Source organism: Eurosta solidaginis, chromosome X, assembly GCF_040869045.1.
Source record: "Eurosta solidaginis isolate ZX-2024a chromosome X, ASM4086904v1, whole genome shotgun sequence".
NCBI lineage: Eukaryota > Metazoa > Arthropoda > Insecta > Diptera > Tephritidae > Eurosta > Eurosta solidaginis.
The window spans coordinates 122,669,088-122,687,365 of record NC_090324.1 but is presented as its reverse complement, the minus strand read 5'-3'; the positions used below and the strand labels follow the sequence as shown (position 1 = coordinate 122,687,365).

Sequence of the window (18,278 nt, the reverse complement as noted above, 5' to 3'; positions counted from 1 at the left end):
AAGGCCCACTCCCTTTTAAAATACTCATTAACACCTTTCATTTCATACCCATATCGTACACAAAAATTCTAGAGTCACCCCTGGCCCACCTTTATGGCGATATCTCGAAAGGGCATCCACCTATAGAACTAAGGCCCACTCCCTTTTAAAATACTCATTAACACCTTTCATTTGATACCCATATCGTACAAACAAATTCTAGAGTCACCCCTGGTCTACCTTTATGTCGATATCTCGAAAAGGCGTCCACCTATAGAACTAAGGCCCACGCCCTTTTAAAATACTCCTTAACACCTTTCATTTGATACCCATATCGTACAAACGCATTCTAGAGTCACCCCTGGTCTACCTTTATGGAGATATCTCGAAAAGGCGTCCACCTATAGAACTAAGACCCACTGCCTTTTAAAACACTCATTAACACCTTTCATTTCATACCCATATCGTACACAAAAATTCTAGAGTCACCCCTGGCCCACCTTTATGGCGATATCTCGAAAAGGCATCCACCTATAGAACTAAGGCCCACTCCCTTTTAAAATACTCATTAACACCTTTCATTTCATACCCATATCGTACACAAAAATTCTAGAGTCACCCCTGGCCCACCTTTATGGCAATATCTCGAAAGGGCATCCACCTATAGAACTAAGGCCCACGCCCTTTTAAAATACTCCTTAACACCTTTCATTTGATACCCATATCGTACAAACGCATTCTAGAGTCACCCCTGGTCCACCTTTATGGCGATATCTCGAAAAGGCGTCCACCTATAGAACTAAGGTCCACGCCCTTTTAAAATACTCATTAACACCTTTCATTTCATACCCATATCGTACACAAAAATTCTAGAGTCACCCCTGGCCCACCTTTGTGGCGATATCTCGAAAAGGCATCCACCTATAGAACTAAGGCCCACTCCCTTTTAAAATACTCATTAACACCTTTCATTTCATACCCATATCGTACACAAAAATTCTAGAGTCACCCCTGGTCCACGTTTATGGCGATATCCCGAAAAGGCGTCCACCCATAGAACAAAGGCCCACTCCCTTTTAAAACACTTATTGCACTTTTCGTTTGACACCCATATTGTACAAACGCATTTTAGAGTCAACCCAGGTCCACTTTTATAACGATATTCCGAAATGCGTCCACCTATAGAACTTAGGCCCACTCCCTTTTAAAATACTCACTAACACCTTTCATTTGATACCCATATAGCACAAACAAATTCTAGAGTCACCCCTGGTCCACGTTTATGGCGATATCTCGAAAAGGCGTCCACATATAGAACTAAGGCCCACGCCCTCTTAAAATACTCATTAATACCTTTTATTTGATACCCATATCGTACAAAATAAATTCTAGAGTAACCCCTGGTCCGCCTTTATGGCGATATCTCGAAAAGACGTCCACCTATAGAACGTAGGCCCACTCCCTTTTAAAATTATCATTAACACATTTCATTTGATACCCATATCGTACAAACAAATTCTCGAGTCAGGCCTGGTCCACCTTTATGGCGATATCCCTAAATGGCGTCCATCTATAGATCTTTGGCACACTCCCTCATAAAATACTCTTTAGTGCCTTTCATTTGATAGACATGTCATACAAACACATTCCAGGGTTACCCTAGGTTCCTTTTACAACATGGTGATTTCCCTTACTTTGTCTCCACAGCTCTCAACTGAGTAGGTAATGTTCGGTTACACCCGAACTTAGCCTTCCTTACTTGTTATTTTGATCAGTTTAGTATTCCTTGGTTTCATTCATGATAGAGTCCAATAATTAAAATAAAATAAAAATAAATGAAGTAATAGTTCATATAAAAATATTGGATAATTTAATAATTATGATTATAGGTAAAATTAATGCAGTTTCTACATCAAATATTAAAAAAATAATGGTAATTAAAAAGAATCGTAAAGAGAAAGGTAATCGTGATGATGACTTAGGATCAAATCCGCATTCGAATCGCGAATATTTTTCTCGATCTCTTAAGGTTTTTTTGGACAAAGTAGATGCAATAATTATGATATTTGTTGTAATAATTATAATTAATATTATTATTGTTAAGATTAAATAAATTATCTATACTACTGTTGTTAGTAGTCTTTATGATTGGAAGTCAAATATACAATTATATTATATAGATTAATTAATTAATTCAATTATATTATATAGATTTTGTTTAATAAATTATTAATTTCCTCATCAATAAATTGAGATATACAATGGTAATCATACAATATCTACAAAATGTCAATATCAGGCAGCTGCTTCAAATCCGAAATGATGATTTTTTGAAAAATGATAATTTAAGTGGCGAATTAGACAAATTAATAAAAAAGTTGTTCCGATTAACACATGAATTCCATGGAATCCTGTAGCTATAAAAAATGTAGATCCGTAAATAGAATCTGCAATTGTAAATGGGGCTTCAATATATTCATAAGCTTGAAGAATTCTAAAGTAAATTCCTAATAAAATTGTAAAAAATAATCCTTGTGTTGTTTGTGAACAATTATTTTCTATTAATCTATGGTGAGCTCATGTAATTGTTACTCCTGATGTTAATAAAATAATAGTATTTAATATAGGAATTTGGAAAGGGTTAAACGGTTTAATTCCTATAGGTGGCCATGAAATACCTAACTCAATTGATGGAGCTAATCTTCTATGAAAAAAAGCTCAAAAAAATTATAAAAAAAATAAAATTTCTGATAAAATAAATAAAATTATTTTTAATAATCGGGGATTGCCCATATTGCTTTTTTTTTTTTAAATGTATGAAAACATTTATTTGAAGCAATTTTTTAATTTTATAATTTATTTAATAATTTGGGAAAAATTTATACAACGTGACATCAGGACGGACAAGGCGACAGCTGTTTCGATTATACCTTGTAAATCTCTTCAAAGCCTTTTCTCCCGGGAGTGGGAGTCGAACTCGCACCCCTACGATAGTTGAAATGGTTGTAAACGCATTCAGCTACGTCATGCCTGTTGTGAAGTCTTTCCCAATTGCCTTCTTTATGCATATTTTAATCTTTTACACATTGCATACTTCGTATGCAATTATGTGTTAAAGCTATGCTTGGTACGGCGGTTTTCAAAGAAACTTTGGTTTTTGTTGCTGTTTTCGTTCTATTTATAGAACTACAACGAATTAACCAATTTTGTCTGTTTGTATGATTTTTAATAATCGGGGATTGCCCATATTGCTTTTTTTTTTAAATGTATGAAAACATTTATTTGAAGCAATTTTTTAATTTTATAATTTATTTAATAATTTGGGAAAAATTTATACAACGTGACATCAGGACGGACAAGGCGACAGCTGTTTCGATTATACCTTGTAAATCTCTTCAAAGCCTTTTCTCCCGGGAGTGGGAGTCGAACTCGCACCCCTACGATAGTTGAAATGGTTGTAAACGCATTCAGCTACGTCATGCCTGTTGTGAAGTCTTTCCCAATTGCCTTCTTTATGCATATTTTAATCTTTTACACATTGCATACTTCGTATGCAATTATGTGTTAAAGCTATGCTTGGTACGGCGGTTTTCAAAGAAACTTTGGTTTTTGTTGCTGTTTTCGTTCTATTTATAGAACTACAACGAATTAACCAATTTTGTCTGTTTGTATGATTTTTAATAATCGGGGATTGCCCATATTGCTTTTTTTTTTTATATGCATAAAGAAGGCAATTGGGAAAGACTTCACAACAGGCATGACGTAGCTGAATGCGTTTACAACCATTTCAACTATCGTAGGGGTGCGAGTTCGACTCCCACTCCCGGGAGAAAAGGCTTTGAAGAGATTTACAAGGTATAATCGAAACAGCTGTCGCCTTGTCCGTCCTGATGTCACGTTGTATAAAAATTTTTCCCAAATTATTAAATAAATTATAAAATTAAAAAATTGCTTCAAATAAATGTTTTCATACATTTAAAAAAAAAAAGCAATATGGGCAATCCCCGATTATTAAAAATCATACAAACAGACAAAATTGGTTAATTCGTTGTAGTTCTATAAATAGAACGAAAACAGCAACAAAAACCAAAGTTTCTTTGAAAACCGCCGTACCAAGCATAGCTTTAACACATAATTGCATACGAAGTATGCAATGTGTAAAAGATTAAAATATGCATAAAGAAGGCAATTGGGAAAGACTTCACAACAGGCATGACGTAGCTGAATGCGTTTACAACCATTTCAACTATCGTAGGGGTGCGAGTTCGACTCCCACTCCCGGGAGAAAAGGCTTTGAAGAGATTTACAAGGTATAATCGAAACAGCTGTCGCCTTGTCCGTCCTGATGTCACGTTGTATAAATTTTTCCCAAATTATTAAATAAATTATAAAATTAAAAAATTGCTTCAAATAAATGTTTTCATACATTTAAAAAAAAAAAGCAATATGGGCAATCCCCGATTATTAAAAATCATACAAACAGACAAAATTGGTTAATTCGTTGTAGTTCTATAAATAGAACGAAAACAGCAACAAAAACCAAAGTTTCTTTGAAAACCGCCGTACCAAGCATAGCTTTAACACATAATTGCATACGAAGTATGCAATGTGTAAAAGATTAAAATATGCATAAAGAAGGCAATTGGGAAAGACTTCACAACAGGCATGACGTAGCTGAATGCGTTTACAACCATTTCAACTATCGTAGGGGTGCGAGTTCGACTCCCACTCCCGGGAGAAAAGGCTTTGAAGAGATTTACAAGGTATAATCGAAACAGCTGTCGCCTTGTCCGTCCTGATGTCACGTTGTATAAATTTTTCCCAAATTATTAAATGAATTATAAAATTAAAAAATTGCTTCAAATAAATGTTTTCATACATTTAAAAAAAAAAGCAATATGGGCAATCCCCGATTATTAAAAATCATACAAACAGACAAAATTGGTTAATTCGTTGTAGTTCTATAAATAGAACGAAAACAGCAACAAAAACCAAAGTTTCTTTGAAAACTGCCGTACCAAGCATAGCTTTAACACATAATTGCATACGAAGTATGCAATGTGTAAAAGATTAAAATATGCATAAAGAAGGCAATTGGGAAAGACTTCACAACAGGCATGACGTAGCTGAATGCGTTTACAACCATTTCAACTATCGTAGGGGTGCGAGTTCGACTCCCACTCCCGGGAGAAAAGGCTTTGAAGAGATTTACAAGGTATAATCGAAACAGCTGTCGCCTTGTCCGTCCTGATGTCACGTTGTATAAATTTTTCCCAAATTATTAAATAAATTATAAAATTAAAAAATTGCTTCAAATAAATGTTTTCATACATTTAAAAAAAAAAAAGCAATATGGGCAATCCCCGATTATTAAAAATCATACAAACAGACAAAATTGGTTAATTCGTTGTAGTTCTATAAATAGAACGAAAACAGCAACAAAAACCAAAGTTTCTTTGAAAACCGCCGTACCAAGCATAGCTTTAACACATAATTGCATACGAAGTATGCAATGTGTAAAAGATTAAAATATGCATAAAGAAGGCAATTGGGAAAGACTTCACAACAGGCATGACGTATCTGAATGCGTTTACAACCATTTCAACTATCGTAGGGGTGCGAGTTCGACTCCCACTCCCGGGAGAAAAGGCTTTGAAGAGATTTACAAGGTATAATCGAAACAGCTGTCGCCTTGTCCGTCCTGATGTCACGTTGTATAAATTTTTCCCAAATTATTAAATAAAATAAATAAAATTATTCCTCATCGTAATCCTAATGTTACAGGTAATGTATGAAGTCCTTGGAATGTTCCTTCTCATGAGATATCTCATCATTGATAAAAAGTTAGAATTGTAATAATATTACCTAATAAAAATAATGAAAAATCATATCGATGAAATCATTTTACTAGTCCTGATATTGAAGTTATTGCTCCAATAACTCTTGTTAAAGGTCAAGAACTAAAATCTACTAAATGAAATGGATAATTTGCATGTGTTTTTATTTTATAAAATAAATTAATTGATTTCTCTAGAATATAAAGTTCTTAATACTGCAAATACATAAGATTGAATAATTGCAACTGCTGATTCAAGAATTAATAGTGCAATTTGACTAATTAATAATAATATTATAATTACATTATTAATAGAAGGTCCTGTATTTCCTAATAAAGTTAATAATAAATGACCAGCAATTATATTAGCAGTTAATCGTACTGCTAAAGTTCCTGGTCGAATAATATTACTAATACTTTCAATGCAAACTATAAATGGTATTAGAATTTAAGGTGTTCCTTGAGGAACTAAATGAGTGAATATATGTTGACTATTATTGATTCAGCCATAAATTATAAAACACATTCATAAAGGTAATGCTATTATTAATGTAAAAATTAAATGTCTAGTTCTTGTAAGAATATATAGGGATAATCCTATAATATTATTTAATAAAACTATTAAAAAAAAAGAAATAAAAATAAAAGTGGATCCTGAGTAACTTTTTGGTCCTACTAAAATTTTGAATTCTTTGTGTAAAGATATTAAGATAAGATTCGAACCCGCGATATTAAGATAAACTTTCATATAATATTTCATCGAGAAGGAATTAATCAATAAGTTGATGGAATAATTAATAGTCCTATAAATTAACTTAATCATTTTAATGATAAATTTAAAATTCTTGATGAAGGATCAAATACAGAAAATAAATTAGTTATCATTTTCAGTTGAACGAATTAATTATTTTATTTTTTAAATAATTAGATTTAGATGTTTGATTAATCAATGAATAATAATTAATAATTCTAAATATAATAAATGCAATTGAAAATACCAACAATAATATTAATCACGTAACAGGAGCTATTTGTGGAATTAAAAAATATTAAAATTTATTAATAATTTTAGTTTGACATACTAATGTTATAAATTTAACTAATTTTTTATTATAAAATAATTTTATTATTAAATTCATTAGAAGCAATTGCTAATTTACTATTAAGTGGTTTAAGAGACCAATACTTGCTTTCTTATGATGAATTATAATTATTAATTCCTTTAATAAAATTTTTTAAAGGAATTCTTTCAATTAAAATAGGTATAAAACTATGATTAGTTCCACAAATTTCGGAACATTGTCCAAAAAATAATCCAGGACGGTTAATTATAAAATTAGCTTGGTTTAGTCGTCCTGGTGTTCCATCAATTTTTACACCAAGAGCAGGAATTGTTCATGAATGAATAACATCTGCTGCTGAAACTAAAATTCGAATTTGTGAATTTATAGGTAAAATTACTCGATTATCTACATCTAATAATCGAAAATTATTGTTAATTATTTCATTTGTTGGGATTATATATGAGTCAAATTCAATATTTAAAAAAATTGAATATTCATATTTTCAGTATCATTGATGTCAAATAGTTTTTTAATGTTATTGCTGGTTCATTAATTTCATCTAATAAATATAATAATCGAAGTGATGGGAAAGCAATAAATAGTAATATAATTGTTGGAAAAATCGTTCAAATTATTTCAAGGGTTTGTCCATGTAATAAATTTCTATTTGTATATTTATTAAAGAATAATATAAATATTAAATAACTAACTAATGTTGTAATTATAACTAGAATTATTAATGTATGATCATGAAAAAAAGTTAATTGTTCTATTATTATGCACTGTCTTGAAATCTAAAAGTGGCTCAATTTCTAATAAAAGTAAAATCTTTATATATGAAGCTTAAATCCATTGCACTAATCTGCCATATTAGAAATTAGTTAATAAAGGTAATTCAGAATATCTGTGTTCTGCTGGAGGAGTATTTTGGAATCATTCAATTGAAGATCTAAATTGTATAGGATATAAAACAATTCGTTTAGAAATTATACTTTCTCAAATAATAAATAAAAATAATAAGATTCCTATCAATGAAATAGATGAACCAATTGTAGAGGTGATATTTCACGTAGTATAGGCATCTGGATAATCTGAATATCGTCGTGGTATTCCTGCTAAACCTAGGAAATGTTGAGGGAAGAATGTCAAGTTTACACCTAAACATATAATTAAAAATTGAGTTTTTAATGAAATAGGGTTTAAGGTTAATCCTGTAAGTAAAGGATACCAATGGATGAGTCCAGCTATAATAGCAAAAACTGCTCCTATAGATAAAACATAGTGGAAATGAGGAACTACATAATAAGTGTCATGTAAAATAATGTCAATTGATGAATTAGCTAATACTACTCCTGTTAACCCTCCAACAGTAAATAAGAATACAAATCCTAAAGATCATAATATTTTTGGAGAATATATTAATGGAGTTCCATGTAATGTTGCTAATCAACTAAAAATTTTAATACCTGTAGGGACAGCAATAATTATAGTTGCTGAAGTGAAATAAACTCGTGTATCTATATCTATTCCTGCTGTAAATATATGATGAGCTCATACAATAATTTTTGTGGGAAGTTAATTATTATATTAGACTATTCATTTGAAAATAATTAATTAATAAAAAAAAAAAATAAAAATTTAATTTTAATTATTAAATATAGTTATTTATTAATATTAAATATAAAATTTAAAATTAAATTATTTTATTTTGTTAAAAAAGTAATTTAACTGTGCCAAGGTAGCACAATCATTAGTCTTTAAATTGAAGGCTTGTATTGTGGTTGGATAAAGTATAATCTGTTTCATATAAATTTATTATAGAATTTTATATTTTAGTAAAAAAGCTAAAATTTTGTTAAAAGACGAGAAGACCCTATAAATCTTTATAATTTTATAAATTTTTATTTTTTGGATTTATTTTATTTTAATTTTTAAGATTATTTTATTGTGGTGATATTAAAATTTAATTAACTTTTAATTAATTTTCATCATTTATTTATGATTTATTGATCCATTATTAATGATTAAAAGAACAAGTTACTTTAGGGATAACAGCGTAATTTTTTTGGAGAGTTCTTATTGATAAAAAAGGTTGCGACCTCGATATTGGATTAAGATATAATTTTAGGTGTAGTTGCTTAAATGATAAGTCTGTTCGACTTTTAAATTCTTACATGATCTGAGTTCAAACCGGCGGGAGCCAGGTTGGTTTCTCTCTTTAATACATTATAATATCTTAGTACGAAAGGACCAGTTATTAAAATAATTATATTTTATTTATGTGAATTTTATTAATATAATTTAATTAACTATTTTGGCAGATTAGTGCATTAAATTGAAAATTTATAGATGTAATTTTTAATTACAAATAGTACTTGTTTATTTTTGAATTGTTTTTGACTTTAGGTGGTTAATTAATTTTAATTATTTGTGTTTTAGTGAGAGTTGCATTTTTGACTCTTTTGGAACGTAAAGTATTAGGGTATATTCAAATTCGGAAAGGTCCAAATAAGGTTGGTTTATTAGGAATTCCTCAGCCTTTTTGTGATGCAATTAAATTATTTACTAAATAACAAACTTATCCTTTATTATCTAATTATATTTCTTATTATTTTTCTCCAATTTTTTTCTTTATTCTTTCTTTAGTTGTTTGATTTTGTATGCCTTTGTTCGTAAAATTATTTTCTTTTAATTTAGGTTTATTATTTTTTTTAAGTTGTGCTAGATTAGGTGTTTATAGAATCATAATTGCTGGTTGATCTTCAAATTCTAATTATGCTTTATTAGGGGGATTACGGCAGTTGCCCAAACAATTTCTTATGAAGTTAGAATAGTTTTAATTTTATTGTCTTTTGTTTTTTTAATTGGAAGATATAATATTTTTCAATTTTTTATTATCAAAAATATTTTTGATTTTTAGTAAACTTTTTACCTCTTAGTTTAATTTGATTTTGTATTTGTTTAGCTGAAACTAATCGAACACCTTTTGATTTTGCTGAAGGTGAATCTGAATTAGTCTCTGGGTTTAATGTTGGATATAAAAGAGGTAGGTTTGCATTAATTTTTATAGCTGAATATTCTAGAATTTTATTTATAAGAATATTATTTAGAGTTATTTTTTTAGGTTGTGATTTATTTAATTTTGTGTTTTATTTAAAATTAATATTTATTTCTTTTTTATTTATTTGAGTTCGTGGTACTTTACTTCGTTTCCGTTATGATAAATTAATATATTTAGCTTGAAAGTGTTTTTTACCAATTTCTTTGAATTATTTATTATTTTTTATTGGGTTTAAGTTGTTGTTATTAAATTTTATTTAATTAATTTTGTTAAGTAAAGTTAATTGAAAGTATTTTTCTATATTATGTTTTCAAAACATATGCTTATTCAAGCTCATTAACTATTTGATTAAATTATCTCATCATTTATTAATTATGGGATTTATAATATAGTATAAAAATTAAATAATTGTTAAAATTTGACCTACAATAATATAAGGAGTTTCTACTTTTTTTTGTTTTTTTTTTTTTTTTTTGCTACGTGGAAGGAGGAAATGCTTTATGCACTAACCGGGTTGCTAAGCCTCGGTGCTACTCTCTGTAGCAGCGAGCCACTCCGAGTGTAGGACTCCCTTTCTTTTTCTTAGTGGGCTACCCACTAAAACCTAAACTCCCACGGCCCGCGCATTTTCCGCACCTGGGACCGCGTTTAGCATAACTTCGGGTACGGAAGCGCGCTACGTGAGCTCTTTGGCTACTCTCACGTTATTGGGCTAAGCAACCATCTTGCCGTTTATCGAGGAGAATATTCCTTCCATATCTGCTGACCATGTCCCATATGTTATTTCCGCAGGTCATTTTATGGGTGACACTGCCCGGGGATAGGTCGCCTAGTGTTACTTCCACTCTTTTTCGTTGCCGTGCGAAGTGATCGCATTCGAAAAAGGTGTGGCGTACGTCGTCTATGAGCCCACAGTATAGGCAATTCGGATTTTCAACCTTGCCCATCCTGTGGAGGTATTCCGGGAAGTAGCCGTGGCTACTTAAAAACTGTGTCAGGTAGAAGTCGACCTCTCCATGTGGCCGTTCTAACCATGGCTCCAGCTCGGGAATCAGTTCCCTGGTCCACTTGCCTGCAGTACTGCAGCTCCATTGCTGTTGCCGGCGTCCGATAGATTCTTTTCGCGCCTGCGCCGCAGCAACATCTCTACGTACTTCTCCTCGGAGGTGGTAAATTGATTTCCTCTCCTCAGCGAGAAGATGTATCGGTATGGTTCCCGCAATAACAAGAACTGCGTCTGCGGATACGGTGCGGTAAGCTGAGGCAATTCGTAGCGCCCCTCTGCGTTGGACAGAAGTAATAGCTGCTCGATACTTTCGGAATTTCATTGCATCCTCCCAAATTTCTGCACCGTACAAGAGTATAGAATCCGAAGCAGAAGCAAGCAGCTTTCTTATACATGGCCTTGGCCCGCCTGTGTTGCCATTAGTCGACTTAAGTATCCTATGGTCCGTGCAGTTTTCTCACAGGCTCCTTGAAAGTGTTCCGAGAAGGTTAGTTTGCTATCTAGCCTCTCCCCAAGGTATTTAGTGGAGCTGCGTGTTTGTACTTGTTGTTCTCCAACCATCATATTCATAATGGTGGGAATTCGTCTCTTCGTGAGGATAAAGATCTCAGTTTTCGCTGTCGCGAGCTGAAGTCCATGGTCACTCATCCATCTATCTACACTGCGCATTACTTGGTTTAATTTAAGCTACGCCAGCTCGCTGTTCCGTGCTGTAATGACGGCAGCCACGTCGTCTGCGAAAGCGACAAGAAAAGCACTTTCTGGCATGTGCAAATGAAGGAGGCTGTCATACGGAGCATTCCAGAGGTCGGGACCTAACACCGATCCCTGGGCTGCTCCGCCTGTTATCCTCACCTTTCTCTGACCTTGATTTGTTTCGTACGTGAGCCAGCGATCTTTTAGGTAGTCCCTTAATATGGCTAGTAGATAAGGAGGTACCTTGAAAGAGTGTTTCAGCGCATCGAGCATGTCGTCCCACCTGACGGAATTGAAAGCATTTTTCACGTCCAGCGTGACCAGTAAGACAACCGGCCTAGCTTGGTGACATGCAGTTTCCTTACCGCATTTATAACCTCGGCTATGGCATCTATTGTCGAGTGACCTTTCCGGAACCCATGCTGCCGATGGGACAGACCACCTCCATCTTCAATGGCTGCTATCAGCCGCCATTTAAGGAGGTTTATTTATATCCATCATTTTCCCGGCCGTGTCGAGCATGCATAATGGTCGAAAAGATGACGGGGAGTTCGGGTCTCCCTTGCCTTTCGGGATTAGCACGAGGTGCGCTGTCTTCCACCTTGTAGGAAAGATCCTGGCTTCCAGGCCTTTATTATACATATGAAGCAGCAGCTCAAGACTGCTCTTAGCAGCCAGTCTTATTGCTTCAGCTGGTGTCCCATCTGGTCCTGGCGCTTTACCGGGCTCCATTCTGTGTAGGGCCGCTTTTAGCTCACCTTCACTGAACGGCTGCACGTCGTGGTCTTCGTGGGTGACGTGGTCACCCTCTCTCCTTGTGCGAGTGAGGAACAAGGCATCTACTATACTTCGCATCTTTCCCTCATCCATAGTTTGGTTCGGTGGGCGGAATTTCCGCATTACTATTTTATACCCTTGTCCCCAAGGATCCCGATCAACTTCTTTGCAAAACTTTTTCCAGCTATCAAGTTTGCTTTGCTTTATGGCGGCACAGAGAACCTTTTTTGCTCTTTTGTATGCTTCCGCATGCTCTAGCGCCTCAGGCCTGCTGCGTGCGCGGGTTGCCAGCCTTCGCTTTCTGTGGCATACCCTGCGTAGTTCGCTACTCCACCAGTGCACTTGTTTTTTACCTCTCCTAGGCCCTTTTCGTGGCATTGAGGTCTTGCATGCGTGGCTCAGGCAACGCATGGTGGCTTCTACCATAGCGTTTGCCGCTTCGGCACTGTCGACTATCTGTCGTGCGCTCGCTTTTCCAAAAGCGGAGAACTTTGCATTAAGATGGAAGGTGATGTAGTTATGGTCACTACCCGTGAGATCCTCCATCACCCTCCATCCAGCCGCCTTTGACAGCAGGTTTTCCGATACTAATGTAATATCAGGGATAGAGTGTCCAAAGCCTGGTCGCCGATATGTCGGGGTCGTGCCGGTATTCAGAATGACCAATCCAAGTCGGGCAACCATTTCTAGCACCAGCCTTCCTCTGGAGTTAGTCTGGGGCATTCCCCACTCAACAATCTCCAGCGACGACCACGTTACCGGTTTCATCACGCAAATCGTCTTCGAGTAGTTCTAGCCTATCTTTAAACCCTTGAATTGGATCATTTGGGGACAGGTAGCAGCTCACTAGTGTGGTGTGCGCCACTGTTACGCGTACGTAGCCGTTTCCGATAACACGGCTTCGTACGTGGGTGCCAGCGTCTAGGATCCAGATCGCAGCAGCACCTGTTAAGTCTACATGCCAGTCACTCCTGACTCTATAAGGTTCGCTGATGATGGAATAGCTGGCTCTGTTTTCAAGAACCAGTTGGTCCAGCAGACTATAGGCTAACCTGCTTGGGGTCAGGTTGCCTTGGATGAACCTGGCCACTTGCGCGCCTGTTTGACCTTTGGGGCAGCGAGTTCCTCCCTGAAGGTGCTGCATGCTCCAGACCCGGGAAGGTGGTCGACCTTCTCTGACTGGCATAAAAAGCACTTTGGAGTTTCCGTGCAGGCCGAGGCCTGGTGGCCACTCTGTCCGCACTTCCAGCAGGCACTGCTTCTATCAGGGCCTTTGCAGTCTGCTTTTTGGTGCCCGTAGCCTAGACACCTGAAGCATCGCTGCACGTCTACCCTCTGTCTAAGCCTGCATTGCAGCCAGCCGATACAGATCTTGCCCTTGGCTAGTAAAAGGACGCCTACAGCTTCGTTCACTTCAATGGCTGCCATCTTCTGTTCACGCTGGTTTGCCGAGAAAATAGACACACGGAGCTGCCCCGTCATTTCCCCGCCAGCAGCTTTCCTAACAGACTCGGCAATTTCTTCGGCGGTTGCCAGACAGTCCATGCCCAGCACCTCTATCCGCATTCGCCGTGTAAGCTGCTTGGTTTCGCCCGCTTCTCCAACAGCGCTTCCCATCGCTTGGATGAACGCTGATTTATCGCCGCAACGTGCAATTTCGATAAGTACACTCCCGGATTTGGTTTCTCGGACGGAGCGTATGACGGTCCCTGTATCTGCAGGCCGAAGCTCGCCCCGGATGGCTCCTACGACTTCGGCGTAGTTCTTTCCCTGGGCTGGTCTAACTACGAAATTTGCAGCCCGTCTGTTTCTGGGCTTGCCTTTTCTTTTTGTCTTCTTTGCTTGCCCAGGTGGTGTCCTTCGTTCTTTCTCAGGGCGTGGTTTGGCTTTCCGGTTCCTTACGGTCGTCCAGGCCTCGCCCGAGATTGTCTTCGCAGAACCCTCATCGCACTTTTTCTTGGCCTCCGAGGCCCCCGGCTGCGAGCCAGAATTCGTTCGTGCTCTCTTTTTCCCACGAGCCGCTTTCGGTTCGGTGTACTCTGCGCTTTTACCCTCTAATAAAGAGCGCATGCGACTCAGTGTCTCTTCAAGTTGTGCCATGCCGTTCTTTATGTCCATCGACACATTTTTCTGTTTGGCCCCAGCAGCCTGCATGCTGCGCAGCACAACTCTTGCATACGCGAGGAGGTCAACTAGACTTGTCCTCCCCGGTGTTGCATCGCATACGGATGTTTCCCGCCCGCCATTGCCGTCACCTTGCTGTCCAGGGGATATAATAATAACACCATTTATAAAATTAATATTAATTAAATAAGAAAATAATATCATAAGGGCAATTTTTTGTCATATTATAAAAATAATAATAAATAATCGTTTTGTACTAATAAAGTATTTATGTATATCATAATAATACAAAATAATAGAATTGCTGATGCAATTGTTTTAATTAAGAAATATTTTAAAGAAGCTTCTGTAGATATTAGATTATTAATGTTACTATCTATTATTAGGGGGATAAAAGATAATAAATTAATTTCTAAACTTATTCAAGCTCATGATCAAGAATTTGATGAAATTGTAATTATTGTTCTTATTAGTAATATTGAAAAGAATATAAGTTTTTCAGAATTATTAAAAATTAAAAAGAAAAGGATTTGTAACCTTTATAAATGGGGTATGAACCCAGTAGCTTTATTAGCTTATCTTTTTATATTTTAGTGTAAGATGCACAAAAGTTTTTGATACTTTTAGAAATAGTTTAATTCTATTAAATATAATGAATGTAATAAAATTACATTATTTATCCTATCAAGATAACCCTTTTTTCAGGCAATTCATTAAGTTAAAATAGACGGATTTCTATTGTACATTTTAGAATGTAAAATTATCTTTTTTTAAAATTAAAGATTAAAATTCATTCTAAAATAAATGGGGTTTTTTTATACCAAGAGTTTAAAAAAAATATGCTAAATTTATTTTAAATGTGTAATATATTAAATAAATCAAATTAGTTTTTAAAAAATTACTGATTTTTTTTTATTTAAATAATAAAAAATTCTAATATAGATAGGTATGAGAGTTAAAATCACAACTCTAATATAGATATATAGATGTATATCGTTTATTTATTTTTAATATTTCAATTTATAAAAATTTCTAATAATAGATTATAATAATAATAATCAAATATTACAAAACTAATCTCTATTTTGGAATTTTAGGGTTTTTTTGGACAAAATTAATATGCATCTATTAATATATTAAATATTTATATATATAGATATTTATTGATCTCTATAGTATATCTCTTAAGTATAACGAAAAAAAAAATATAATTTTTAAATAAAATGTCATGTATATAAAATAATTAGATGTAAAAGTATCTATCTTAGTATAAAGAAAATTAATTAGTAACAAAATTTTAAAAATTTGTTTATTGGATATTTTTTTTTTAATTTCGAAATTTTTTGCAATAAAAAAATTACGAAAATATTCAATAATTCTAAAATTTTTAATATTGTGAAAAATTGAAATTTTGTCAAAAATTAAAATTTTTTAAATTATTTGTTTTTTAAATTATAAAATTTAGTATTTAAAATTTTTATAATAAATTTAAAAATTTTGAAATTTTATTTATAAATTTTTTTTGATTTTTATTTGTTATTTAATTTAATTTTTATATACTATATTTTATTATTTATTAATATTATACATAAATTTTTAAAATTTAAAATTAAAATATTTTATTTTATTATAAAAAAATTTTTAGATTTTTGAATTATTGATCATTTTCATTTTATATTTTATTATGAAATTGATTTTTATTAAAAATTTTAGAATTATTGATCATTTTCAATTTTATTTAATAATTAATTAATAATTAATTAGGGGTTGATTATTAATTATTTATTTTATTAAAATTTTAGAATTATTGATCATTTTCTTATAGTTTATATTTTTATTATTAAATGAATCTAAGGAAAAAATTTTTGCGGGAAGTTAAGTACTATATGTCTAATATAATATTTATTTGAAAATGATTAATAAAAAAAAAAAAATTTAACTTTAATTATTAAATATAGTTATTTATTAATAATATATATACATTTTTAAAATTTATAATTAAATTATTTTATTTTGTAAAAAAAAATAATTTTTTTAGATTTTTGAATTAATGATCATTTTCATTTTATATTTTATTATGAAATTGATTTTTATTAAAAATTTTAGAATTATTTATTATTTTCAATTTTATTTAATAATTAATAAATAATTAATTAGGGGTTGATTATTAATTATTTATTTTATTAAAATTTTAGAATTATTGATAATTTTCTTATAGTTTATATTTTTATTATTAAATGAATATATGTAAAAAATTTTTGCGGGAAGTTAAGTTATTAGACTATTTATTTGAAAATAATTAATAATACAAAAAAATAAAAATTTAACTGTAATTATTAAATATAGTTATTTATTAATAATATATATACATTTTTAAAATTTATAATTAAATTATTTTATTTTGTTAAAAAAAATAATTTTTTTTAGATTTTTGAATATTGATCATTTCATTTTACATTTTATTATGAAATTGATTTTTATTAAAAATTTTTGAATTATTGATCATTTTCAATTTTATTTAATAATTAATTAATAATTAATCAGGGGTTGATAATAAGTTATTTATTTTATTAAAATTTTAGAATTATTGATCATTTTCGTATAGTTTATATTTTTATTATTAAATGAATTTATGGAAAAAATTTTTGTGGAAAGTTAAGTTTATTAGACTATTTATTTGAAAATGATTAATAATAATAAAAAATATAAAAATTTAGCTTTAATTATTAAATATAGTTATTTATTAATGATATATAATGATAAATTTTTAAAATTTATAATTAAATTATTTTATTTTGTTAAAGAAATAATTTTTTTAGATTTTTGAATTATTGATCATTTTTTTATATTTTATTATGAAATTGATTTTTATTATACTCAGTTGAGCAGAGCTCACAGAGTATATTAACTTTGGTTGGATAACGGTTTGTTGTACAGGTATAAAGGAATCGAGATAGATATAGACTTCCATATATCAAAATCATCAGTATCGAAAAAAAATTTGATTGAGCCATGTCCGTCCGTCCGTCCGTCCGTCTGTCCGTTAACACGATAATTTGAGTAAATTTTGAGGTATCTTGATGAAATTTGGTATGTAGATTCCTGGGCACTCATCTCAGATCGCTCTTTAAAATGAACGATGTCGGACTATAACCACGCCCACTTTTTCGATATCGAAAATTTCGAAAAACCGAAAAAATGCCATAATTCATTGCCAAAGGCGGCTAAAGCGATGAAACTTGGTAGGCGGGTTGACGTTATGACGCAGAATAGAAAATTAGTAAGATTTTGGACAATGGGCGTGGCACCGCCCACTTTTACAAGAAGGTAATTAAAAAGTTTTGCAAGCTGTAATTTCGCAGTCGTTGACGATATCATGATGAAATTTGGCAGGAACGTTACTACTATTACTATATATGTGCTAAATAAAAATTAGCAAAATTGGATGAACTTTTTAAAAAAAAAATTGTTTAAATTCAAATTTTAACAAAAAATTTAATATCTTTACTGTATATAAGTAAATTAAGTCAAAATTCAACTCCAGTAATGATATGATGCAACAAAATACAAAAATAAAAGAAAATTTCAAAATGGGCGTGGTTCCGCCCATTTTCATTTAGTGTGTCTAGAATACTTTTAATGCCATAAGTCGAACAAAAATTTACCAATCCTTCTCAAATTTGGTAGGGGCATAGATTCTATTACGGTAACTGTTTTCTGTGAAAATGGACTTAA

General features: G+C 32.4%; 1 pseudogene; it reads right to left on the bottom strand.

Annotated features, from left to right (window-relative positions):
* Positions 1-5,976: 5,976 nt before the first annotated feature.
* Positions 5,977-6,805, bottom strand: LOC137235407 (ATP synthase subunit a-like; annotated as a pseudogene).
* Positions 6,806-18,278: the final 11,473 nt, after the last annotated feature.